General features: G+C 40.1%; 2 non-coding genes across 2 annotated transcripts; both read right to left on the bottom strand.

The window, feature by feature from the left end:
• Positions 1–24450: 24450 nt before the first annotated feature.
• Positions 24451–24523, bottom strand: trnar-acg (transfer RNA arginine (anticodon ACG)). Its single transcript has one exon. It is a non-coding gene; the product is annotated as a tRNA-Arg (tRNA).
• A 994-nt stretch (positions 24524–25517) lies between these two features.
• trnar-acg (transfer RNA arginine (anticodon ACG)) lies at positions 25518–25590 on the bottom strand. Its single transcript has one exon. It is a non-coding gene; the product is annotated as a tRNA-Arg (tRNA).
• Positions 25591–26538: the final 948 nt, after the last annotated feature.

Genomic DNA, 26538 nt, shown 5'->3' with positions numbered 1-26538 from the left:
ATATTCTAGTTGAATTATTGAAATAAATTAACCTTTACACCATATTCTAGTTGAATTATTGAAATAGATTAACTTTTACACCATATTCTACTTGAATTATTGAAATAAATTAACTTTTACACCATATTCTAGTTGAATTATTGAATAAATTAACTTTTACACCATATTCTAGTTGAATTATTGAAATAAATTAACTTACACCATATTCTTCACCTGTAGGCTATATTACATCTTGGCTGATGTGGACATACGTAGCATAGGAGGATATTTCAGTTGCTTTATGGTTGTCTGTACAGTCATGCAAGTTCAAAGCTATTAAAGCACTTTAAACTTTAAATCAAAGCATTTTGTTTTTTCATATAAAATAAACACATTTCTATTCAGTTTAGAGGTTTTGGGGCTTTTTTTTTGCTCCTGCGCTGCTGAAATCAGGACGTCCCTTATTTCTATTTCTGAAAGGTGGCAACCCTTGACTCATCATACAAAGACAGACATACAAATAAGAACAATTAAAACATTAAAACATGACATAGTAACCATAATAAATGAGTAAAAGCAGAAGTGCTTCCAGCAGTGCAGGCAGAATGATAAAAATGTATTAAAAATATTAAAATTTATGTGAATTGATCATTTTAACAGTGGTTGGTATAAAAGAAAATGTATACCTATTGCTATTGGCCTTGGGAAGCCTATAGCGCCGCCCAGAAGGGAGAAGGACCAACTCTTCTGACAGAGTGTCAGGACTGGCCAAGATATCTTGTGCCTTATTCAGGACTTGATTCAGGACTTGACTCAGGTCCATTAAAAAAGATAAACAAACATACAGCAATATTTAAAAAAGACAGTCATACCAGTGTTTCCACATAGCAGACTGGTATCTTACAACAATTGCACTAGGACTGGGTTGGTTAACATCATAATAATGGCATTACAAGAGATATTAATTCGACATATGAATTTGAACATCAATCGCCTCAAAAGAGAATGAAAAGTGATAACTTGTACTTTACAAAAGAGTTCACTTGCACTAGACCATCTTGGTTTCCCAAGCAAATACGCAGACAATCGTTGTACACAACTTGCAATTATGGATGCTGGCCTTCTTAAATTGAATCCATAAGGGTGCAGTATAAAAAGGGTTACAGTAAGCCCTAAAAAGACCCACTTTCACCCTCTCTGAACACCAGGAAAATCTTCTGGTCAACAAATTAGCATATATAAAATACGACGCTGTCTATTCATATCTTCATCATCTGTCATGTCATCAGTTTAACACACACAAGGAATTTGTTCTGGAGATTGATGCAATACAAAAGAACAAATAATACTAAAGGAAAAAATGTACAACATGTTGGTTTTAGAGTGTGAGTAATGAGTCTGAAAAAAGGTGACCTTGGATGTGCGTTAATGTGACGCATAAGGTCAGAAGTGGGGTCTTCACGTTAATGCAACGTATAGTGGGGTGAGGGGACAGTCTGTGGTAGACGGAGGAGAGGGGGGTCCGGGGCCTTGTTGATGAGGACAGCTGCAGTCGGGAAGAAACTGTCATAGGGTTTTGGTCCTGATGGACCACAGCCTCCTGCCAGAGGGAAGAGTCTAAAACAGTTTGTGTCTGCCGCAATCTTTCCTGCACGCTTCAGGGTCCTGGAGGCTGCAGGTCCTGGAGAGATGGAAGATTGCAGCTTTCTCTGCAGAGCGGATGATACGCTGCAACCTGCTATCAGTGACAAACACCGAAATATGCTGTGCTTTTCCTCTCCCTTCGGTCTCCTTTTTAGTATAATACCAAGAAAATATTCCCGTTTTTATTTTTGTGTTTTTGTTTTTATTCCCCGGTCACATATTTTACACCCACTCATCATTGGTCAGGCTTTGCCATTGGTGCTTCAAACAGGAAACAACCGCTAAAACCCAGAGCATCATCGTTTTTTTTTGTTTGTTTGTTAACTAAGCTGGAAACAGGGAGTACCAAAATATTTATCTACAGGAAAAACTGATTTAACTTGGTTATCTTTTTTTAGTCTTGATAGGTTCTCCAACATCTTTACGATTTTGACTTGTTGAGGCTTTTGAGAATGCTGCAATTGTATTTTTGTCGTAAGGAGATCAAGAGATATGAACTCATCATCATATGTTTGTCCTCTTGTGCAGTTCATATTGAAATGCTTGATGACTTATCTACTGATGCCTTTATCAATGCCTTAAGATGCTTTATTAGTTTGAGAGGAGCAGTTACTCAACTTTGCTGTGATCAAGGCACAAATGTTGTTGGCGCCAGCAATGTGTTCAAAGAGGCTCTCAAGCAATGTGACATCAGGGCACTTGAAGCCTTCCTGGCTGACAAACATTGCGAGTTTGTGTTTAATGCTCCATCAGCTAGTCATGCAGGTGGCATCTGGGAGCGGCAAATACGCACCATCCGCAGTGTCCTAAATGTTACGGTTGCTCAGTGTGCAGGATGAATTGATGATGCATCGCTCAGAACTCTGTTCTACGAGGCAATGGCGATTGTAAATAACCGTCCTCTCAATGTTAATGGAATCAATGATCCAAAGCTACTTGAGCTCTTAACTCCAAACCATCTCATCCTGATGAAGTCCAAGGTTGCTTTGGAAACTTTGTAAAGAAAGATTTGTATGCCACAAGAAGATGGCCTTGAGTAGTACAATATTTAACAGTTCTGGAGCAGATGGAAAAAGGAATACCTCCGGAACCTCTCTTGGCATGTCCCGCGGCGAAATTTGAAGGTTGATGATATTGTCATTATCAAAAAAGGCTACCCTTCCAAGAAATGAGTTGCACTTGGGACGAGTGGTGGAAACTACAGAGGGGTCTGATGGATTGGTTCATCGGGTCAAGGTTCAAGTTGGTGAGCGCAAGTCAGCAATGAAAAAGGACTTCCCCTCAAAACCCTCAATAATTGAACGGCCTATTCAAAAACTAGTACTTTTACTTCAAGGTGATTAATTTGTTTGGAAAGGTAACTCCTATCAGGCATAATGTTGACTGGTTACATGGTGACCTGCAGATCGATCTTGTGGCCAGCTGTGAAATCATACATGAGTAACTCTTGTTGTTTGGTTAAGTTCAATCATGTTATGGTGGGTGTATTAGTAACCAGCTGAGCTGGTCATTATGGTGATCCATGCTCCAGGTTTTACCACATACCTTGGAGTGTGTATATAAGTATGCCACACACCTTTGATTGCCAATTTTACCTGGGTTGCCACACAGAGAGCAAGCAGGGAGAGCAGAGAAGCCTAAGTAAGTTTTAGTTTATTTTGCCATGCTATTTTTGTTATATACACCAAGCATGATATTCATGGGAAGTGGGTTTGTTTATTTCTTCCAAGTGCTGTTTGGTTGCTGTATCTCTCTACTCACTACATTATAAGGAAAGTTTGCACCCTTGGTAAGCGAAGCGAGGTATGTGGCATTTAATTTTGTTTGGTTTAAGGGACTGTGTAATAAAGTGTGGGTTTTAAAGTAAGATGTGTAAACTTAAGATATTTTAAGTGTGCAACTGTTGATATTTTATGTTTTTAGTTTCACGGAGCTCGACGATGGAATAACATTTTTTTGTACTAGTTGAACTCTACGCTGTATCATTGATGCTAAGGGCTTTTATAATCAGTATCTCAGTACCACAATAAATTCATGGGGAATTGTGTTAAATAACAACATAAAAATCTACAAGAGAGGCAAAAATACTTTTCTTATGTAGCTGATATGTTCTATAATTGTCCAATAGAGATTGTAAATACCTGTAATTAAAAAAAAAACAGAAACAGGAGAAATGTTGATGAAATGAATATATACAGAAATGTATTTAATCTTTATTAATGTTCCCAGACTATTCATAGGCTTCAGTTATTAAACTGCTGAAAAATCCCTCAGCCGGCAGGGAAAATGATAACAGCTGTCACTACAGAGGCCATTACCACCTGTAAGTTTGTTTCAAACAGTGTTACATTTTCCACACGACCTAGAAGAAAATCGTGGAAAGAAGTTGAGATTTTTGTTGTTTTTTCCTACCAAGAGAGAGGACGAGCATATGAATGTTTGAATGACGACTTGTGGAATCAAATGAATCAAGGAATAATATTTCTGCAGACCTATAGGACAATTGCCATATTAAGACAAATAAAACTGTTACGTAAATAATGGGTATAAACTCAGCTAAAAGCGTCTACCAAGCATCGTCATCCAAACAAAACAACAATCAATTCTATGGACATTCAGCTTCTGCGAGTTTCACAACTTCACATAAAATGTGAAGTAGTGAAGAAGTGTAAATAGTCATTAGGATTATTTGTCATTGTTTTTTAATGCTACATGTTGTTTGTATATGTTTCATTTTGTCAATATAGCTGTTCCAGTTGGATTCAAATTCATTTCTGTTGCATAGTCTTATTTGAAATGGGAAATCTAAGAGGAAAATGTATGTGTGAGTGAATTTAGAAGATAAGTCAAAAACAGTTACATTTGTCTGGAATGAATAACCATAATGATATCAGTAAAATATAATTCGTTTTCCATTCTGGTACATGAGAAGGGTCAAATTTACTGCCAAAATGTGCCCAAATACATTTTTCTTCCACTTAGGGAGTTTTTATCTTCCATTGTTTATGTTTATGCAAAAAAAAAATTTTTTTAAATCTCATTACACTTAAAACAAGACTCATCACTGGAAAAAATAACAATTTTCACCTATTTCAAGTAGATTTTCACTTAAACTAAGTAGAAAAATCTGCCAGTGGAACAAGACTTTTTTGCTTGTAATGAGAAGATAAATCTTGTCCCACTGGCATATTTTTCTACTTATTTCAAGTGAAAATTTACTTGAAACGGGTGAAAATTGTCAAATAACAAGTTATTCTTCTGGTGATGACTCTTGTTTTAAGTGCAATGAAATTTTTTGACTAAAAATTAGACATTTTAACTGGAAATAAGACAAATATTCTTGGTAAGATTTTGAGTTTTTGCAGTGTGGTTGAATCCCACAAACATACAAACGAAGATATTCACACGGACAAGGTTGTTGGCACCCTTCCAAAAGAGAAAGAGAAATTCAATTCAATTAAATTCAATTTTATTTGTATAATACAAGACAATAATACAACAAAAGTTTTCTTTAGGTGCTTTCCAGAGACCCAGAACATGACCCCCGAGCAATTATTACAATGGCAGGTAAAAACTCCCCTAGTGGGAGAAAAACCTTAAACCAAACAGTGGCAAGGAAAAACTCCCCTTTAGGAGGGAAGAAACCTTGAGCAGGACCAGGCTCATAAGGGGGGACCCTCCTGCCGAGGGCCAGACTGGGGGGGGGGATGTGGAAGCAGCACCGGATGACCGGGGGGGGGCGCAGGTATGTGGAAGCAGCACCAGATGACCGGGGGGCGCAGGTATGTGGAAGCAGCAGCCGGATGACCGAGGGGGGGACACTGCAGGCATGTGGAGGCAGCAGCTGGATGACCTGGGGGGGGACATGGAAGCATTTTTTACATCTACAAAAATAAAATAAATCAAATTTAAAAAAAAAAAGGATTTTCCTAATCTTTTTTTTTTTTTAAGATTTGTTTATTCAAAAAGAAATCATGTACATCATTGCTCACAATAGAGTACAATAGAAAGGATTTTCCTAATCTTTGATGATAACAAAACTTTCTTCTCGGCCTTGTCCACTTTTGTCTTTCCTGCATCACAAGTAAGTACTCGGATCTTAAAAGAGTTCTACAATGTACTGTACTTGTCTCCATCTTCTCCTTGTGTACAAAAATAAAATTTAAAAAAAGGATTTTCCTAATCTTTAATGATAACAAAACTTTCTTCTCGGCCTTGTCCACCTTTGTCTTTCCTGCATCACAAGTAAGTACTCGGATCTTTCAAAAGAGTTCTACGATGTACTGTACTTGCAACACACTATCCAATCTTTATGACAGTAGACCAACTATTGATCATAAATGATCTTCCATTCCTCCCATAAAGGTCCAAATTCACGTCCAACAATTCTTGCCAATCGGGAATTTTCCTTGCTATAGCTCTTCAGGTGTACAAGGATACATCTGGCAACAATTTCACTTACAGCTGATTCTGCCTCATACAGGGCCTATCAAATAAAAAAAAAAAAGGATTTTCCTAATCTTTAATGATAACAAAACTTTCTTCTCGGCCTTGTCCACTTTTGTCTTTCCTGCATCACAAGTAAGTACTCGGATCTTAAAAGAGTTCTACGATGTACTGTACTTGTCTCCATCTTTTCCTTGTGTACAAAAATAAAATAAATCAAATTTAAAAAAAAAAAAAGGATTTTCCTAATCTTTAATGATAACAAAACTTTCTTCTCTGCCTTGTCCACTTTTGTCTTACCTGCATCACAAGTAAGTACTCGGATCTTAAAAGAGTTCTACATTGTACTGTACTTGTCTCCATCTTCTCCTTGTGTACAAAAATAAAATATATCAAGTAAAAAAAAAGGATTTTCCTAATCTTTAATAATAACAAAACTTTCTTCTCTGCCTTGTCCACTTTTGTCTTTCCTGCATCACAAGTAAGTACTCGGATCTTAAAAGAGTTCTACAATGCACTGTACTTGTCTCCATCTTTTCCTTGTGTACAAAAATAAAATAAATCAAATTTAAAAAAAAAAAAAAGGATTTTCCTAATCTTTAATGATAACAAAACTTTCTTCTCGGCCTTGTCCACTTTTGTCTTTCCTGCATCACAAGTAAGTACTCGGATCTTAAAAGAGTTCTACAATGTACTGTACTTGTCTCCATCTTCTCCTTTTGTACAAAAATAAAATAAAAAAAAGGATTTTCCTAATCTTTAATGATAACAAAACTTTCTTCTCTGCCTTGTCCACCTATGTCTTTCCTGCATCACAAGTAAGTACTCGGATCTTAAAAGAGTTCTACAATGTACTGTACTTGTCTCCATCTTCTCCTTGTGTACAAAAATAAAATATATCAAATTAAAAAAAAAAAGGATTTTCCTAATCTTTCCACTTTTGTCTTTCCTGCATCACAAGTAAGTACTCGGATCTTTCAAAAGAGTTCTACGATGTACTGTACTTGCAACACACTATCCAATCTTTATGACAGTAGACCAACTATTGATCATAAATGATCTTCCATTCCTCCCATAAAGGTCCAAATTCACGTCCAACAATTCTTGCCAATCGGGAATTTTCCTTGCTATAGCTCTTCAGGTGTACAAGGATACATCTGGCAACAATTTCACTTACAGCTGATTCTGCCTCATACAGGGCCTATCAAATAAAAAAAAAAAAGGATTTTCCTAATCTTTAATGATAACAAAACTTTCTTCTCGGCCTTGTCCACTTTTGTCTTTCCTGCATCACAAGTAAGTACTCGGATCTTAAAAGAGTTCTACGATGTACTGTACTTGTCTCCATCTTTTCCTTGTGTACAAAAATAAAATAAATCAAATTTAAAAAAAAAAAAAGGATTTTCCTAATCTTTAATGATAACAAAACTTTCTTCTCTGCCTTGTCCACTTTTGTCTTACCTTCATCACAAGTAAGTACTCGGATCTTAAAAGAGTTCTACATTGTACTGTACTTGTCTCCATCTTCTCCTTGTGTACAAAAATAAAATATATCAAGTAAAAAAAAAGGATTTTCCTAATCTTTAATAATAACAAAACTTTCTTCTCTGCCTTGTCCACTTTTGTCTTTCCTGCATCACAAGTAAGTACTCGGATCTTAAAAGAGTTCTACAATGTACTGTACTTGTCTCCATCTTCTCCTTTTGTACAAAAATAAAATAAAAAAAAGGATTTTCCTAATCTTTAATGATAACAAAACTTTCTTCTCTGCCTTGTCCACCTATGTCTTTCCTGCATCACAAGTAAGTACTCAGATCTTAAAAGAGTTCTACAATGTACTGTACTTGTCTCCATCTTCTCCTTGTGTACAAAAATAAAATATATCAAATTAAAAAAAAAAAGGATTTTCCTAATCTTTCCACTTTTGTCTTTCCTGCATCACAAGTAAGTACTCGGATCTTTCAAAAGAGTTCTACAATGTACTGTACTTGCAACACACTATCCAATCTTTATGACAGTAGACCAACTATTGATCATAAATGATCTTCCATTCCTCCCATAAAGGTCCAAATTCACGTCCAACAATTCTTGCCAATCGGGAATTTTTCTTGCTATAGCTCTTCAGGTGTACAAGAATACATCTGGCAACAATTTCACTAGCAGCGGATTCTGCCTCATACAGGGCCTGCATGAGATCCTCTTTTCTAACGGTAAGTGAGATGGAAAGATATCGTAGAATTCTCATTGGTAGTTTTTTCCATAAATCTTCGGGAATGTCAAAATATTCTCCGTGTATTTTATCCCAGACATTCGCAAAGAACCGATCAAAAATGTCAAGGTTGCCGTCTGGCAGATCTGACATTGAAAGGAGCAGTGCGAGCAGCTTCTCAACCACTTGTTCGACCGATGTTTTGATTTCTTCCTGGACCTGTTGAGATTCTTCCACCCAAGCCTCTCTTCGGGTACAGGATGTGACCATTGAGGGACTTTTTTCTTTTCTTGGGGCTTGACGTGTCGACAAAGAGACCGTTTCCAAGAGGGAAGACTTCTTGAAGTGCTGCTCAGCACAGGCTGCAATAATTTTGATCAAAGTCGACCTTTGTAGAACCATGAAAAAAAGAATATCACTTTTTGCGCAGGAAAGTTCAGTGCAAAGACTCTTGAAAATTTTCCTGTGTAGTTTTTTGAAGGCTGTTTCAGGAATGTCAAAATGTTGGTCCTTTACTTGAGCCCAGACATTTTGAAAGAGCAGATCCGATATTGATGTGAGTTCTTCTGCGCCGCAAGACATTGATGAATTTATAGAGGCTAGCTCAGTCAGTTCCTTCATCACAAGTTTAACAGACATCTTGAATTTTTCTTCTTCCACAGAAACTTCGTTCGGTTGAGACACAACTGCTTCATGAATTATGTTCACTGGCTGAACCTTGTTGCTTTTCTTAAAAAACCTCCTCATCTTCCCGAAGGCTCCTCTTCTGTGAGATTTTTGTTGGCAATTCTCCATATCTTTATTGATGATTTCCTCCACAACCATTGTAAACAAAAAGTTGTAAATTAATCAGAAATTGGTATCTTTGTTTCGGTAAAATATCCAAAAACCCGTCCTGTATCAGCGTTGATGCAGAATGAGCGTCGAAACCACGAGCAGCCTTTATATAGTGGTGACGTCATTGGTCCGGCGTGACGTCAATGAACACCTGCTCTGGGCGGGACTTGTTTTGTTTCAAATGTTGCAAATGTTAAATAAAAACAAAAAAATCGTTCCCTACACGTGACTGGTCACGTGGTTCGCTGTCAGCCTCGAAAGTTCCGAATACCAAGCCGCGCTGTCGCGTTATGGCTGATTTATGGTACCGCGTAACACCAACGCAGAGTTACGGCGTGGTGTACGCAACGACGCGCACCTATGCCGTAGGCTACGCCGACGTTTTAACGCAGAACCATAAATCAGGCTTTAGTCTATGGGACAGACAGCAGTGGGGTCGCTTTTGAACGGTAAATATGAAAAATAATCCGTACACAGGTACATTTACAACTAATATTGAATCCCTGTGAATACATCAAGACATTCATACTGCCCAGTGTCAGAAAGCCTGGTCTCACACTGCAAAAAACTCATAATCCTAACAAGAATATTCATCTTATTTCTAGTTAAAATGTCTCATTTTTAGTAAAAAAAAGTCACTACACTTAAAACAATTATCACCAGAAAAATAACTTGTTATTTGACTATTTTCACCTGTTTCAACTAAATTTTCACTTGAAATAAGTAGAAAAATCTGCCAATGGGACAAGATTTATCTTCTCATTACAAGCAAAATAATCTTGTTCCACTGGCAGATTTTTCTACTTATTTTAAGTGAAAATCTACTTGAAACAGGTGAAAATTGTTGTTTTTTCCAGTGATGAGTCTTGTTTTAAGTGTAACGAGATATTTTTGACAAAAAATTACGTCTAATAGTCAGCCCTTCATGTATCCAGTATGACCTATTGCTGTTTCCTAGGCATATTTAATATTAAATATTCAATTGGAATATTCAATTATTATAATTATTATCTTTTTAATTACCATATTGTATAAAAACAAACTCCTCGTGTGTTAAGTGTTGCTTTTACGCAAAAATGACCAATTTGTCAACCTCTTAGTTCAAGGTGTACTGCTGCTGGTGGAGCAGCCACCACCCATAGATGCTGATACTGCTGCTGTAAGTCCTTATTTCATAGTCAGTGTTTTAGGCTATTAATTAAGCCCACAGCCAGTAGCCTATTTTGTTTTCTATAGGAGGATGATGATCAAACACTCTCCGCCATAGAGGAGCCACCAACACTCTCTACAGAGGTAAAGCCTTTGCCATGATCAATTTCAAATTATTCAACCTACAGTTCAGTCTTCACTTAAGTTAAATGAATATGTACTTCAGGCTGATAACGAGGCAGATGCTGAGGACCCTGCTACAAGCTCCAATCAATACAACGTAAGAAATAATCATAGTTTATGCGTAAATGGGCCAAACTCCATCAAATCCTGAGCATGGCTGCTTTGTTAGATGTCGGCAAAGGAACTTTACAGGTCCATCTGCAGCGCCAGATAGCCAAGGCTGATCTGGAGATGGAATATTTAAAACCTAAAATTGAAGTAAAGAAATGATGTGCAGAACAACCTGTCTGTCATGGTTTCTCAGTTGGATATGTTTTTTACTTGTTAACTCACTCTCCTGTCGTTCCAGATCCTGCCACCCTCATCAGCCAGAAATCCACTCATTCCCTTCACCTGTGCTTCCCCAGCCCAGCTCCACACCTGGTTTCCCTCATCAGCAGTTCCCCTCATATACCGGCCCATTTCCACCTTCTAGTTTGCCAGATTGTCGACTGTTTATTCCCTCCATGTTTCCCTTGGTTTTTTGGATTCCTGTTTTTGGTGAGTTTAGATCCTGCCAAGCAGTGCTTTTGTTTTTACCAGTTGTGGAATAAATCCTTTTCTTTTTGAGAACTCCGGCCTCCCTCTCTCTCCTGCGTTTGGGTCCACACCTTACCCCCACACGTGACAGAACTGAAACTCAAACTGGGGGGGAAGTGTCAAACCCTGACACTGTCAGTGATTCCATTGTTGTATCTTTAATACAACGTTTCTCTTTTCAGGCAATGAAGCAAACAGTGGGCAAATTAATTGAAAAAATAACAAATACAAATAAAAAAAAAGTGAAAAATCTGTCATCTGTATTTTTTTAATTGAAATGATTGAGACAGATTTGATCACGAACTCTGTGACCATCTGCCATGTCAACCTGCTGCTGAAAGGGAGGAGCAATGTCCTCAATGACTGGAGTTAATTCATTGCGCAATGTGGCAAATTGTGAAGACTGTGAACATTGTGTGTATTTCTCCCAAACTATAAGTTGTGGAATATTTTTTAAAGATAATATTAAGATAATTTAAGGCAACTGTAAGTTTAATTTTTATTTTATCTAAACTTAAAACATTTAAAAATATCTGCTGGACGAAAAAATGCACCGCAACAACAAACGGAGGGGAGGCTAATTAGGACCAAAGCTCTCAAGTCTCACGCATTGACCGTGATACACACGCATTTCAACCAGTTCACACGCTCACACGCCACACCTGACATTTCTCACTTGTCTTGTCTTCTTGTCCTTAGAAAGCCGTACTTGAAATAACTGATGGTGTGGAAAACAGATGAACTTGACTGGTCTAACTACAACGCAGCAGGTCACCTGCAGGGGGCGGCAGAGTGGAGCTCCTCCAACCCTGCAGAGTCAGAACAGATGATGAGAACCAGAAACAACGATGAAGAAATGCTGCATCTTACAAACTCATCTCATGTTACATCTCTGGAAGTTTAAAAGCAAGTCTGGACAAAAAACGATAGTTTATTGTCTGGTGTCGGCTGGTTTAAACCTGCGCGCTCGTTGATGAGAGAGAGAAGATAGTTAGAAATAAAGACAAACAACCTTTTCTTATTGGAGATTCTAAGTAAACTTTCATACAGACCGTTCGGTTCCCCCGACAACCTCCCAGAAAAGAAGAGATCAAGAATGTGCTTCATAGATTAGTTTTCTTCCAACAAAAATGTAAATATTTAGATACATATTTCAAAATAATTGGCTAAACTGGGGAGGAACCATGGTTTATACTTGGCCTCACTTCGTTGGAGCCTTGATTGGTCCGATCACCCTGGTCTCTTCGTCTTCTTTGGCTCCAAACATCGTGGATTCAGTCTTGAACTCTAGTAACCGCTCTGGGCTGCTGCTCTCCGTCACTGGTTTCCTGAGACGAGGGAACCACTTCCAGTGATGAGGAGTTAACCTACGAGAGCCTGGGATACCTGAATGTGTGCAAGGTCACAAATGATGTTTAGCCCTTTTTAATCTGTGTTTTAGTTCTACTAGTCCTGCAAAGGCTAAAATAAGTTCCCAACAATTCCCTCCTTTCACAGCTTTCAAGGTGTGAAGATCAATGAACTCAGATAATCAAAAGCAGATCAGTAAAAGTGATTAAACTCCTTTAAACAACACCAAATCACGACAAATAGAACATTTCATATTTCTCCCTCCTTTCACTCCCTAAAAGGTGTGAAACTATCATGAAGGTTCTGCTCTGGTCCCAGACCGTCCCGGTCCTCCTGGACCACGGCGCCGCCGGTTCCCTCCCATCAACCTTCAGTCTCGTTGGTGGGACTTCACTTCCATCAGCATGGAATTGGTGCAAATTAAAAACACACCTGAAATGTAACTTTATCATCCCAGCAGTCTGGGTGAGATGCGGCAGTCAGGACGTCCCTGGACAGGTCGCCCGTTGCACCGGTGAATTACCTTGTGTTGAATTGTGCTCTACAAATAAACTTGCCTTGCCTTCTGATTCTGAGTCTTCTGATTCTGATAATTTTTCTTAATTGGAAAAATGTCAACGCTCCAATGACTTGGAGCCAAATAAACCTGATTCTGATTCTAATTCTTATGAGCTGCAAATATGAACGCATGCACATTCACTCCCATGCATTTATGATTCTGTAGTCTGGTGTTTGCTTTCACTATACCGTAGATTCTGACACTAGTGGTTGCAAGATTTCTTGTAATTTTTCTCTGCATGTTGTGCATGTGGCAGACCGTGCATACTTTTGATGGGTGTTTAGAGGCCTGGATGGTGCGGGCTGTTCTGCTTGTGCAGTGGTGTGACGTCACGTGGTGTTACATGGAAAACATGGACTGACGTGGAAAGGAAAAAAATAAGAGCCACAAATTGCCTCTTTTATATATGTCCATATTACAGGGTTATGTCCATTTAACTCTTCAAGGATATCTTAATGACAATTTGTTCCTCTGCTTCGATCAGCATTTGAAATAGATGGAATAATGTCTGAAGGATGGCAATTATGAGCTGCAACAGCACATTAAATCCATATTTATTAGACAACATTTATTACATTTCAAATAAATACCTATATCTAAAACTGGCAACCACTAGTGGAGAATCTACGGTATACAGCTCTTATTAAGATATATACAATTTAAAAAAAGTTAAAGGTGCAGGCGTGTGAGGTAGACATGGTTATCGAAAGGTGCATTGTTGCAGCATATGATTGTGGTTATTATTATTATCATTATTATTATTGCACAGTGATTGATTACTCTGAGAATAAAAAATACAACTGTGCTTTTTGACACTGCATGCCATTTTATGAGGTGCCGTGAGGGACATAATTCTGAATTAGTGTTCATAAACACATATGAAATCCAAAACCTTTTATACACACAGGTGAAATGCTCTTACACATACAACTGGAAATGTATCCACTCACATATACAACTGAAATGTGCTCACAGATACTACTGAAACGCTCTTACACAAACTAGTGAAATCCTTTCATACTCACTAGTGAAATCCTTTCATACACACTAGTGAAATCCTTTCATACTCACTAGTGAAATCCTCTTATACACACTACTGAAAATCCTCTTATACACACTACTGAAAATCCTCTTATACTACTGAAAATTTCAGTAGAAACGGAAGTCATTTCAGTAGAAACGGACGTCATTTTTTAGTAGAAACGGAAGTGAGTTGTTTAGCGCGATTTTTTTTGTTTTTTTACTGGCAGTTATTTTGACTGATTGATATAGCAATGTCTTCTCAGCAGCCAACAACTCTGACTGAAGCAACATCTTTATTGAATAATATATTGGCTTCAGCCGAGACTATAAGGACCCTGTCAGGTGTTAGAACTGCGGGGCTACAGCCCCCCCCCGGTGACTGCGAGTACAGATGTGCTGGATGAGCCTCACGTCACTGTTCCCATCCCGGCAGCCGCGTCAGAGCATCCCGTTAGCGACGGACGGAGACATCCAGCTGGTAGCGGTGGTTCATTGCTACAACAATGCATGTTCGTTTTACCCTCGTTCTTTTTCTATTTTCATTAACAATCTCTAAATTCAAGGGCAATGAAGAAGAGGTGGAAAGTTTTTTCATTAGTGCGCTACAATGTATTGAGTCTCTGCAAAGACATGAGTACAATGATTTCATCCAGGAGAGACTTTACAGGCAGCTTGATGATTATACACGAACTCTATCATCATTTCTTGCTCAGTTGTGTAGATATTATCCCAACAATAGGGAAGTCAGCAACCTACTAGAATCATTGTACAGCTGCTTTCGTTATTTGCTGTTTGAACATGAAGCTAGGCAGGAATCCCCTGATGCCACTAATAATTTTGCACCCCCCACAACCTTGACAGGTCATCCAGGTCGGCCCAGATATGCCATATCTGCCGAACAGATTTATCACTGTTTATCTATTGGGATGACATGGCGGAGAATTGCTTTGTGCTTTGGAATCAGTCGGAGGACTTTATATAGACACAGACAGACTCTTAGGGTTGAGCCATTAGGATTTTCAGTCCTGTCGAATCAAGACCTGAATAGGACAGTGAGTGAAATACTTCAGAATACTCCAAATGCAGGTGAAACATACATACTTGGAAGCCCCTGGGGCCTCATTTATAAGAGATTGCAGAGATTGAAGGTTGCACATGTGAATTCGCCTCATACCCCGCCCTCTACACACCCACTTTTTTACCAAGAATGGGCAATGCAAACTACTTGATGACTGTATTTGCATATGAATGAGCCTGCTGATCATGCGCAGCGCTTGCCTGCATTCTGTTTCTGCTCCGTGTCAGGATGAATGAGACGTGTCGAGCCACCGTGCCACTAAATTTCACGGAAACCGAGAACGAGATGTTGTGGATCAGGTGGAAGCCAGGAAAACCACATTATTTGGTGGTCACAGTAGTGGCATCACTAACATTGACAACGTCGTTGCTGCTGTAAACGCCGTGAGTGCCACGGACAGATCTGTGGCAGAAATAAAAAAGAAGCAGCGTGATTTGAAGGTGGAGGCCAAGAGGAGAGTGGCCCGGCACTTACTTGTTATGTCCTCAGTCACTCTACAGTTGGAAGTGGTGGGTGACGAGGAGGTTCCCGGCGTGTCCTGCACCGTGGCTGCAGCACCAGCAGCACCAGAGCGATTCAAGCGCATGGCGCAGCTGGAAGTGGCCGTGTCCTGACTGACGCTGTGCTTCAAACACAGAGGGACACGATCAGCGCTATTATATTATAAGTCTGATATGTGATGACATTAAAAGTATGACATGAATCTGGCTTCATTTCACCACCTCACCGTCTGCGTCGCCAGATCCCCATATCTTCAAAATGTTCGTGCACTAGGATCAAAGTTTGCGTAAAGATACGCACATTTTCCTGTTAGGTTTTTTTTTTAAATCCCATCCTTTGTGTAGAAGGTGGCGTGCGCATCTTTCAAGCCCTGTTTTGTGCACACGCAAGCTTTATAAATGAGGCCCCAGGTCTCTACAAATAGCAAACGCCTAAAGTCCCCTTACATTTCAAAGCAAAGTTCTTTTTTTTACCTATACACATTTCTTAAATGTGATCATTAAGAAAAAAATCTTATCAATTTATACATTGATCCATTGAAAGCAAAAGCTTATTTTTTTACAGGTTCTGCTAAATTGAAAATAAAGAAAAAATAAAAAAAAATATTACCTTTTTCACTTTCTCTTGCAATTCATTGTCAGCTATTTCTTCAAGGACAGGATTGGCTGAACCATCGACCAGAAGAGAAAATAGTGTCGGAGAGAAGAAGTTTGGTGGTGGACCACCATGTACCAAGCTCACTGCTATGGCTCTGCCAACTGTGAAGTACCAATCTTCTCTTAATGCTGCAAAATACAGGAATAAAAGGATGATGAATATGGATATGCCAACAATTTAGGAATATATATAAATAAATAAACAAATGTGGCGAGAGAGACAGAAAGATAAAAAAACATTATTATCATTATTATGGGCATGCCAAGTAGTGGCATGACCATATTACAATCGTCCAGAATGGCCCAAAGGGCAATTTTGCTAGCATTTTGCTAACAAGCTAAAGTCGCAAAAGTCTCACGTCACACCAGCGGGTGTACAGAATGACCCCGCTCTGATGTGGAAAAAGAAAATCCCCAAAAGATTAAACACGCCCGAAAAAATGAGGAAAAACATGAAAATGAAGGCGATATAATGGTATACAGAAAAGGTTTCCCTTTTCTTCCTTATTATTATTATTCCGCACATTTCTTCGTCCGTTAATACGGCCCGAACCGCAACGTGCACCCATGCACGGCATACATCGTTGGATGCGTCTCCATCGTGCCTCGATGGACATTACTTTTCTCAGTAATAGGGGTTACCGTGGCAACGCTAGGTGCCAAAAAGCAAAAAAAAAGGCGAAAATTCGAACGCTTATTGCTCGGCCGAACTTTATCGTAGAGACATCGTTCAAACTTTCAAACACTCGGCCCGATTGGCACAAACAGACTGTACAACCTCATTATGCCAATTATTACAGTTTTTGCGATATTGACCTTTCTTTTTTTTTTTTTTATCAGTTTGACTTTGGACGCTTGTTGCTGGGCAGCAGGTTATCGTAGAGACATCGTACAAATGTTTCCCGACTCGGCACGCTGTGGACTTCAACATATTCAAATTTCATGAAGCTGGGATTTAAGGAAATTTTATGTCAAAATCCAGGCCAAATGGCCCCATTCATTCGGATGAAGTTTTTTACCATGGTGAAAAAAAACCCTATACGTTAAAATAGCCTGAACCGGAACGTGCACCCATGCATGGCATACACCGTTAGATGCGTCTCCATCGTTCCTCGATGGACATTACTTTTCTCAGTAAAAAGTGTTACCGTGGCAACGCTAGATGCCAAAAAGCAAAAAAAAAGGCAAAAATTTGAACGTTTATTGCTCGGCCAGACTTTATCGTAGAGACATCGTTCAAACTTTCAAACACTCGGCCCGATTGGCACTAACGGACCGTACAAGCTCATTATGCCAATTATTACACTTTTTGCGATAATGACCTTTCATTTTTTTCTTTATTTCCGTTTGACTTTGGAGGCTTGTTGCTAGGCAACAGATTATCATAGAGACATCCTACAAATGTTCCCCGACTCGGCACGCTGTGGACTTCAACATATTCAAATTTCATGAAGCTGTTATTTAAGGAAATTTTATGTCAAAATCCAGGCCAAATGGCCCCATTCATTCGGATGGGTTTTTTTTACCACGGTGAAACAAAAACCTATCCATTAATGTAGCCTGAACCGCAACGTGCACCCATGCATGGCATACATCGTTAGATGCGTCTCCATGTTGCCTCGATGGGCATTACTTTTTTCAGTCAAAAGTGTCACCGTGGGGGGGGCTAGACGCCAAAAAGCGCACGCTTTTAATAACTATTGGGAGCACAGGAATGAATGCAATACAACTGTAAACACCTCAAACTGACATAGAACCACCCCGAACACAACCACTACAGCCCTAAACCAAAGCAGCGAGAGGGGTCGAATGGGCCGTAGGGCATGCCCATATCAAAATTTCATGAAATTTTCTAGTTATTATTATTATTATTATTATTATTACTACTACCAGTGCTGTTTAAAGCCAGGTTCTTGCTGTTTTCTTTTCCTTCGAACATGGGGGACACAGCAATGGTCTCCATCAGCAGCCTCAGGAATTCCCGTTTTGGCCCACCTAAATCCACTCCTTCTTCATTTTTCCCCATGTCGTCAGAAAATTTCACCCAGATCATTGAGTTGGGGCTGTAAGATACCCTTCGGAATCCCCGCACAGCTCCATCCCAGACAGCAGAGCGCTTGACATTGAATTTGCACTGCTGCGTGTTAATCTTGCTTGAAAGTTCCAGCAGTATCTCTTTAATAGGAACATGTTTTGTACTACAAAAGAGAAAAATAATTATAAGAGACAATAATGTGACTTAAGAACTGATATCATACAAACACATAACTGATGTCTTGTAAAATTATTGTTCATAAAAAACTAGATAGATAATAGAGATCTAGAAATAAAACAGTTCATATGGATGAACAATAATCTAATAGTGATCTCATAATCTCACATTCTGTGTACACTACTCACACTGGAGTCTCCAAACTGGCAATGATAGCCTGGTTTAAGTCATCGTCATCTGAAGACTCATCAGGAATCATTGAAACCAGTGTTAGATATGAAGAGTAGTCATCATGACTACTGGTGGCAAGGCTGTCAACAGTTTGACCACTTGTGCCAGGAAGGCAATCACCCTGGTCTACTTCCTGGCTTTTTATACTAGTGGTATCCTCATCATTGCTGCAAGTTCCAGGGTTGCCATCTTCATTTTTCGAAAGACTGCTTAATGGAGCAGCAGGGCTTGTAGTGCATTGACTTTGGATTTGCGGAACTTCATCGCAATCCTCCTCACTGCTATTGGTGGTTGGTGCTGTCTGATTGTGTTCATATTCTTCCTCCGAGTCATTCTTAAAAAGAAAACAAGTATTCTTAATATACATGTTGAAATATGAATAAAACAAAAATATTAAAAATAAGTATCATGAAGGAAAAAAAACTTACTAAAAGGGTTTTTGATGGCCGTACATATAGCGTTTTCGTTTTATAGACTTTATGGATTAGTATCCCATTCAGCTCTTGACCCTGTTGGAGCTTAGGCAACACCAATTTATTGCCACAAGCCATCATGAACTGAAAGCTACAAAGAACATTGTCAATTAATGATGTACATGTTACAAAAAAGTACTTTTACTACGTTCGTAATAATTCTGCTTTCATATTTTGTTGCGTCACTGCAGGAATGGACTGTGGGGATATTTCAACAAGAAATTGGCTATACCTGACATCTTTTGGAATGTGGTCACCAAATCCCTCCCTGATGCGTTCCACAACAGTTTGGTTGTCCCAAGCTTTCAGGAATTCAAATGCAAAAAAGAAAAGAAAAAAAAAGAAAAATCGCGCTAATCAACTCACTTCCGTTTCTACTAAAAAATGACGTCCGTTTCTACTGAAATGACTTCCGTTTCTACTGAAATTTTCAGTAGTGTGTACGAGAGGATTTTCAGTAGTGTGTATAAGAGGATTTCCCTAGTGTGTATGAAAGGATTTCACTAGTGAGTATGAAAGGATTTCACTAGTGAGTATGAAAGGATTTCACTAGTGAGTATGAAAGGATTTCACTAGTTTGTGTAAGAGCGTTTCAGTAGTATCTGTCAGCACATTTCAGTTGTATATGTGAGTGGATACATTTCCAGTTGTATGTATAAGAGCATTTCACCTGTGTGTATGAGAGATTTCCCAAGTGAGTGTGAGAGGTTTTCAGTATAGTGTGTAAAAGGTTTTGGATTTCATATGTGTTTATGAACATTTCCAGTTGTATGTGTAAGAGCATTTCACCTGTGTGTATAAAAGGTTTTGGATTTCATATGTGTTTATGAACACTAATTCAGAATTATGTCCCTCACGGCACCTCATAGAAGTTTGAACATGGCCAGCTGTACCTCCAACGAATGGCGGTTTAGTTCTGGGTACGAACTGACCACATCCACATCCTCCACCTTTCCAGTTATTAACACTTTTTCCAGTAGGCTGAGTGTTTCAAAGCTGCTTTGGTCAAAGCGCCTTGTCAACTGGATCTCCACTACATCCAGCATTTTAAATAATTCTATCCTGTAGAACTCCTCAGGGGAAGTGGGCCTAAATGCCGGTGCATTTCCTGTGAAACACTTTGGGGGTCTCCGGATATGAGGAGTCTGAATAGTCTCAATGTCCAACTCCTGGATCATGTCACAGGCTTGGGTGTATATCTGATGAAATTTTTCATCACATCTCTTCACCCGAATTGTGTTTTTCACACAATCAACAGCCGCCAGCACCCCTGAGACACTCACTGTCTTGCTCTGAAGGGAGCGGTTGGGACATTCAAGTTCTTTTAGAACTTCAAGGGCCATAATCAGGCTAAGCAAAACCTGCCCCTTCTGAAACCTCTTCAGAAGCCCTCTTGCAGTTATGCTAGTGTCAGAGGAGCCAGATGCCATTTCCTCAAGACTGACCAAAATCTTTTCGTATTGGTCTACAACTGCCTGGATAGCTACCACCCTCATGAGCCATCGTGTGGGGCAGAGGGGCCGCAGAGTTCTGAAACTCCCTGCTTCTGACTGGGCAACCTACTTAAATATTGTTTTATATTTCCCAGATAGATGGTACAGATTGCCAAGTTTGTGGACAAAATCCAGCGCATCAGACACAATAGGGCTTGTGCTACTAGGCCATGAGCCAAGAGCCCAAAATTGACCAATTGCAATCAAACAGGTGGGCAATTTCTAATATGTTTTTTTTGAGTTGCTACACATCCCTAGTTGACAGTTTGGCATGATAGCCCTTGCAGACTGGCAGCTTATTGGTGGTTATCATGCATTTAATATATGGACCCCTATAGCGGAAATACGAGAGCAGCGTATGGTGCTTGTTTGGTATTATGGGTCTTGTTGACTACTTGTTGACTACTCAGACTGCCTAAATCAATCTAATATGTTCCTCAGATATTGGAGAACTGAAATAATGGTATTTTAGGTTTCCCAGATGAAATGTGAGGCTGTTCCAGCCTTCTTTTCAGAAAAACTTCATAGGCGGAAATCAAAATGTAAGTTTTCTGTTGTGTTTCTTTCCACAGCAGAGTAATTGAATAATATAAACATTAATTTGTGGACCATATTTGACACCCCCCAGGCCCCACCTTTCAGCAGGTACCAGATTTATGCCTGTAGCCCTTATACTTTTTAAGATATACTCATTCATGTGTATGCATGTTGTTTTAGGCAGAAGGCTTGACTGGATTTCAGCTGAATAGGGTAAACAATATATAATACAGATATCACTATGAAACCTTCCCAGTTTATTACCAACCTCAAAACAAAGAAAAAAATAGATTGCACATTTTCTGAGATTTTATTTATTTGGAGAAGATTATTTGTGTCTTTGACCAAGCACTCTACGCCAAGGCAGCAGAAATCACTTGGAAGCAAGTTCCAGAGTTCCAGAACATTATACTGAGAATGGGAGCTTTCCATACCATCTGCAACCTGTTATCAATCTTGGGGAAGAGGTTTCAGGATGCTGGCCTGCGTGACTTGTGTGTGGAGACCGGAGTGATTGCAGAAGGATCTATCACTGCTGTAATGGAAGGGCGCAAGTACAACCGTGCTGTCAGACTTCACAAGGTCATCCTGGAAGGGATTCTTCCCATGGATCCAAGACAACCACAGAGCAGAGATTCAATGTCTGGAAGAAGCCCTTGGAAGCATCTCCACTTTTCATGATGAAGTGTCACAGGCATCCTTCACAGAGCTCATGGATGATCCATCCTGCAATCACATCCTAGAGTTGTTCCAAGAGTATCTTGATTCCCTCAGGAATGGTGAACCATTGGCAGCTTTTTGGATGTCTTACCTCGACATAGTTGAGATCTTGCTAGGCTTGCTCCGTGCTTCAAGAGAAGGGGATTGGATGCTGCACCTAGCCTCAATCCGCGCTATGATCCCATGGTGCTTTGCTTATGACAGGCTGAATTACTCACGTTTCCTCCCATATTACTACTCCACAATGACACGTCTGCCCATTGATCATCCAGAGGTGCACCACCAGTTCATGCAGGGTGGCTTCAGTGTCCAACTTGGTAGCCAGAATCCTTTCGGCCGGATCCCTGTTGATCAAACCATCGAGGAAACGGTCAATAAGGATACCCAGACAGCAGGTGGCACAAAGGGCTTCAGCCTGAAACGAGCTGCCGTGGAGAGGTACTACCTAACATCCGAGTACCGCAGCAAGTTCCTCAAGCAGCTCCGAGCTATGGTGGGAAATGGCCAGTCTCATATCAGCCACCCAGACCTACAGAGGCCCAGAATCCACAGAGATGAAGCAGATGTACAGTCCATTGTGAAGCTGGTCGAAGATGACTGGACGGACCCTTTTTACCCAAATCAAAGTGAGTTTGTCAGCTTAGCAACAGGTACCCTCGCCCCTCCAGATGTAGCAAGGGACCTTCTTGATGCCCATACAATTGGCACAGAAGCATACTGTACGAGACCTTCAAGCGGGATCGACTTGTAGAACAAAAACCAAAGGCCCAGTTCTATGACAAGATGAGCAAGAATAAACTTAAGACTTTTACTGACATTCGGAAGAAGCCATCTACAAGCAATCGAAGAAAAGTTGTTTTGCAGGCTGACAGAAAGCTCTTCGGCCTCATGGTCCTGGCAGCAGAGAGCCGCCATCTTAAGATGGCTGATGTCCTTTCCCACCCTCTAGGGCCATTGCCATGGTCACTTGCCAATGGAGATGGAACACTGAAGAAGACGAGCAAAGCTGTTCTGGCCAGGGAGCTGGAGAAGCAAGTCATGCAGGCAGGGACCATCCCTGTGCCATCTGCTACAGTCATCGATGGGATGAGTTTGGTACAGAAGATTCAGGGCAATGAGAAGACATTCTCTCAACTTGCACACTGTGTCCTTACTCTGATCTTACATGAGGGAGCCAGTAGTCAGATAATTGATATTGTCTTTGATGTTTATCGGGAGGATTCTATCAAAAATGCTGAGAGGGAGAAACGGGGTGGCACCACAGGAAGCACAGCACCACAGTTCCGTAACATTGCACCAGGTCACCGGATCCAGCAATGGAGAAGGTTCCTCAGCAGCTCGACCAACAAAGCAAATCTTATTATGTTCTTAGTGGCTGAGTTCAAAACACCAAAGCTGAGACAGAAGCTGAACAACAAGGAGCTGTATGTCGCCAGTGGAGAAAGTTGCTTGCACATCACTAAAGATCAGTGGTAAAAAGTTGCAGACCTAAAGACAAATCAAGAAGAGGCTGACACAAGGGTGATTTTGCATGCAGCGCATGCTGCGGAGGCAGGCTACAGTGCTGTTGTGATAACAGCCATTGCGCCACTGGCCCTACAAATAAGAGAGAGTGGGCGGGGCATCCGGCTGTGGTCGTTACAACCCAAAACAAAGAGGTTTACTGTATTTGTGTTGTATTAAACAGTGAAGGAGTGCCTGCTACCATCCATCCATCCATTATCTATACCCGCTTTTATCCTTTGCAGGGTCACGGGGGTCTGCTGAAGCCTATCCCAGCTAATTTCAGGCAAGGGTACACCCTGGACAGGTTGCCGGTCCACCACTGGGCCACATAGATAAACAGACAACCAGACACACTCACACCAACAGGCAATTTATAATCATCAGATAACCTACTACACATGTTGGACTTTGAGAGGAAGCCGGAGTACCCGGAGAGAACCCACACAAGCACGGGGAAAACAGACTAACTCCACACAGAAAGACCCTTGCCGGGCCACGGAGTCAAACTGGGCACCTTCTCACTGTGAGGCAACAGTGCTAACCACTAAGCAACCATGTTATCCTCTCAAAAACAAAAATGTGTAATAAAACAAATGAGGTGCTAGAAATAAAGGCTAATTCTTCTGCCATCAACATATCCTAAATTTGACCTGGGATTGTGTCTAATAACTAGTATTTACCAAGATTTGCTAAATATTTCACATATTTAGCTAAATCAACTGGGACAATCCAAACCCAGAGACTACCCAAAGTGAAAACATTTAGGCTATATGTGAACAAGCTTTACAAATATATAAAAATGAGTATGTAGCAATATGACAACGGTAACAGCTCAAATGAATAAAATGGAGGGTAGGCATAACTCTAACCCAAATTCAATGTTGATGGCAAAATAATGAAACTGTTTCTTATATCTCATTTGTTTTATTCTTAACTTATGTTAGCTGGCTTTAATGTGTGCATTCAAAGTCTTTTACTTTCCGTATTTTGTGGGGGAAACAGACATTGTTTTCATAGACAATATGACAGGATAATCTCAAATAAGTGTTGGCTATGCCAGAACATGCTAGGGAAGACAAAACTACCGAGCCAGCCAGGAGTCGAACCTAGAATCTTCTGATCCGTAGTCAGACGCGTTATCCATTGCGCCACTGGCCCTACAAATAAGAGAGAGTGGGCGGGGCATCCGGCTGTGGTCGTTACAACCCAAAACAAAGAGGTTTACTGTATTTGTGTTGTATTAAACAGTGAAGGAGTGCCTGCTACCATCCATCCATCCATTATCTATACCCGCTTTTATCCTTTGCAGGGTCACGGGGGTCTGCTGAAGCCTATCCCAGCTAATTTCAGGCAAGGGTACACCCAGGACAGGTTGCCAGTCCACCACTGGGCCACATAGATAAACAGACAACCAGACACACTCACACCAACAGGCAATTTATAATCATTAGATAACCTACTACACATGTTGTTGGACTTTGAGAGGAAGCCGGAGTACCCGGAGAGAACCCACACAAGCACGGGGAAAGCAGACTAACTCCACACAGAAAGACCCCATGCCGGGCCACGGAGTCAAACTTGGCACCTTCTCACTGTGAGGCAACAGTGCTAACCACTAAGCGACCATGTTATCCTCTCAAAAACAAAAATGTGTAATAAAACAAATGAGATGCTAAAAATAAAGGTTCATTCTTCTGCCATCAACATATCCTAAATTTGACCTGGGATTGTGTCTAATAACTAGTATTTACCAAGATTTGCTAAATATTTCACATATTTAGCTAAATCAACGGGGACAATCCAAACCCAGAGACTGGCCAAAGTGAAAACATGTATATGTGAACAAGCTTTACAAATATATAAAAATGAGTATGTAGCAATATGACAACGGTAACAGCTCAAATGAATAAAATGGAGGGAAGGCATAACTCTAACCCAAATTCAATGTTGATGGCAAAATAATGAAACTGTTTCTTGCATCTCATTTGTTTTATTCTTAACTTATGTCCGTCTGGCTTTAATGTGTGCATTCAAAGTCTTTTACTTTCCGTATTTTTTGGGGGAAACAGACATTGTTTTCATAGACAATATGACAGGATAATCTCAAATAAGTGTTGGCTATGCCAGAACATGCTAGGGAAGACAAAACTACCGAGCCAGCCAGGAGTCGAACCTAGAATCTTCTGATCCGTAGTCAGACGCGTTATCCATTGCGCCACTGGCCCTACAAATAAGAGAGAGTGGGCGGGGCATCGGGCTGTGGTCATTCCAACCCAAAACAAAGAGGTTTACTGTATTTGTGTTGTATTAAACACTGAAGGATTGCCTGCTACCATCCATCCATCCATTATCTATACCCGCTTTTATCCTTTGCAGGGTCACGGGGGTCTGCTGAAGCCTATCCCAGCTAATTTCAGGCAAGGGTACACCCAGGACAGGTTGCCAGTCCACCACTGGGCCACATAGATAAACAGACAACCAGACACACTCACACCAACAGGCAATTTATAATCACTAGATAACCTACTACACATGTTGTTGGACTTTGAGAGGAAGCCGGAGTACCCGGAGAGAACCCACACAAGCACGGGGAAAACAGACTAACTCCACACAGAAAGACCCTTGCCGGGCCACGGAGTCAAACTGGGCACCTTCTCACTGTGAGGCAACAGTGCTAACCACTAAGCAACCATGTTATCCTCTCAAAAACAAAAATGTGTAATAAAACAAATGAGGTGCTAGAAATAAAGGCTAATTCTTCTGCCATCAACATATCCTAAATTTGACCTGGGATTGTGTCTAATAACTAGTATTTACCAAGATTTGCTAAATATTTCACATATTTAGCTAAATCAACTGGGACAATCCAAACCCAGAGACTACCCAAAGTGAAAACATTTAGGCTATATGTGAACAAGCTTTACAAATATATAAAAATGAGTATGTAGCAATATGACAACGGTAACAGCTCAAATGAATAAAATGGAGGGTAGGCATAACTCTAACCCAAATTCAATGTTGATGGCAAAATAATGAAACTGTTTCTTATATCTCATTTGTTTTATTCTTAACTTATGTTAGCTGGCTTTAATGTGTGCATTCAAAGTCTTTTACTTTCCGTATTTTGTGGGGGAAACAGACATTGTTTTCATAGACAATATGACAGGATAATC

The sequence above is a fragment of the Cololabis saira genome, chromosome 5 (genome assembly GCF_033807715.1).
Source record: "Cololabis saira isolate AMF1-May2022 chromosome 5, fColSai1.1, whole genome shotgun sequence".
NCBI classification, from domain to species: Eukaryota; Metazoa; Chordata; class Actinopteri; order Beloniformes; family Belonidae; genus Cololabis; species Cololabis saira.
The sequence above is the reverse complement of the archived record's forward strand: the minus strand, read 5'-3'. Positions and strand labels throughout refer to the sequence as shown.